Source organism: Psammomys obesus, unplaced genomic scaffold, assembly GCF_907164565.1.
Source record: "Psammomys obesus unplaced genomic scaffold, mPsaObe1.curated_primary_1811, whole genome shotgun sequence".
In the NCBI taxonomy this organism is placed as follows: Eukaryota; Metazoa; Chordata; class Mammalia; order Rodentia; family Muridae; genus Psammomys; species Psammomys obesus.
The window spans coordinates 7836393-7838919 of NW_026596440.1; positions in this window are offsets into that span (position 1 = coordinate 7836393).

Here is a 2527-nt window from a genome sequence, read left to right on the forward strand (position 1 = left end):
AACCCTCCTCCACCAGTGATGGACCTTTCCGTCTGGAGGTCCTGATTGGTCAATGAGTCTTGAGTGACATGAGCACCCCTCCTTAGAGTTAAGAGTGTGCTGAAGCTTAGTTGTTTCTCACCAAAGCTTCTATTCCAGGGCCAGACTTTTTCTATATCTGCAGAGATTTGAATTTCAGTAGCAATTGCGCCTGTGCTCCAAGAACCTACTTGTCTGCTACTCACTCAGCCCCGGGGAGGAACGACCACTCCAGCTCCCGCTGCTCAGCCGCCTGCTCCTCCCCTTTGTGGGCAGTGACCCTGTCCTCACAGCAAAGCAACTTCAGAGCTTGCCTCAGCAACCACCACAGCTCTCATCCGCCTCCCCTTCTTTCTCCTGGAATCAAAGTAGATGGATCGTTTGCACAGTCCGTTATTGAGCTTTCAGCGAAGTGGACAGTCTGACCCACAGGTGGAACTACGACTATTAACAATTAAAGAGAGATTTTAGGAAACAAAATAAGAGTTTTGTTCTGTGACTTTACACTGGTGTCAGATAAATTGCAGTTACTTTAAATCTGGTATATATGAGACTTCATGACAACCCTGGGAGAAAATCAGGAAACAGATGACAAACACTATGGAGGAGTATCGTTAGTCAGCACATCTTCCTTAGCGGGAAGGTTAAAAATACAAAACCAACCAAACAAATAAATAAACAAATACCATGGCTGTAAAGTTTCTCTAGATGAACAGAACTGATGGAATGAATTTCTTCATGTATCTTGAAAGTGGATATTAAATAAGAACGGTTCACAGGTTGTGGTTCAACGGGCTGTCTACAGTAGTGGTTCAGTCCATGCGGCTGAATGCCTCAGCTAGTCTTCAGTAAATACCAGAATTCTGAAGAAGGAGGCTCTAATGCCAGGGGGAAAAATGATCTTTCTAGCCATAGTAGGACAAGCAGAAAAATAGAAAGAGCTACCGTCTTCAGTGCCCTTTTTATATGTAGGCTGTTAACAGAAGCTGTGGCCTAGATTCAAGATGGATCTTATCACCTCAAAAGATCCAGTTTAAAGAAGGGTTTTCCTACTTCAAAAACTATTAACTATGAAAAAAATCCCTCACAGTACCCAACTGTTAGGGGTTTTGGTTTGAGGTAGCCAGTCCATTGGCCCTGCTCACGTGTGTGCAAGTCATGCTGGCTCGCTATTCTTGTTGTTTTCAGCAGACACCTCCTGTTTTGCTTGGTTAAGCCTCCTGTTTTGCTTGGTTAAGTTTCTTGTTTTGCTTGGATATGTTTACTTGGAAAGTCCCTTGTTGTTTACCTATATAAGTGGTTTACTCTGTAATAAAGATGGCACCTTGATCAGAGCACTGTCTTGGTGTCACTTCTTCATGTTCTCTGTATCTTAATTCCCAGACCCTTGTGCAGGCGGTTACTATTGATGGTCACAGATGACTACATGGAGGTACAGCTGTCCTAGAATTAATATCCATTCCCAGAGAGAAATCACTCCAATCAATTAAGAAATCAATAAAGAAAAAAATGTTTTTAATGATAGCATACATTTAGGTCTGGCTAAAGCTCAGAGTCAGCCTAGAACTGATTTTGCTTTCCATATATGTTGTCATCCTATACTTTTTTTTCTTGGTTCAGTCCCCAGGTTATACTTTGAAAAATTTAAATAGGAAATATAGACTGCCTGTCTACCCACTGAGGCAGATGGAGGTTTACAGAGCAAATCTACTTTTAAGATCACAACGTGTGATCTAAAAGATAGACTCAAAAGATGTAGCAATGTCACAATTCTCACACACACAAAGGACAGAGAACACAAATACAGAAAGCACCAAAGTCACCTAACAGCACTGGGGTTGTTACTCTTACATGAACAGTTCTGCTGAGCGATTCTAACCTCAAAATAAGTCTGCTTTTCCTTCTGAGCACACTGGTTCACCTGCAGGACCAGAAAAGGGCTTTATTTTAACTAGCCCTGAATGCTGTCTGTCTCAAGGCTGTGACATCACTTCCATTATTTTAAGCTTTATTTTTATTCTATGTATATGGGTGTTTTGCTTGCACTTGTCTGTTTGCCATGTCTGCAGAGGCCATACTAGGACATCAGATTTCTTCAGGTTGGAGTTACACCAGCTGTTTAACTACATACGGTTTCTGGGAATGGAACCTTTGTCCTCTGTAACATCCAAAGCTCATACTGCTAAACCATCCCTCTAGCTGCTCTTTTTAGTTTAAAATATATTTTTATACATTTGAATTAAAATATGTTATATCTCTTCCTGTAATATCTATCTCTTCAAATTCATCTAATATTTATTCCCAATAACCACACATAAGTTGGAGCTGTGGTAAAAACCTCCTAGCTCAACAAGGTAACTTTATTTGTTTAACTGTATACAAAATATCTGTTTACAAGCTTGATTCTGCAACTACACTGCCATCTCTTTAGATATCTTTATCCGTGTCCTTTTGCCTAGCTAATCGATCTTTCTCTTGAGCACCTCCAAACCCATGAGGACTACTGAGC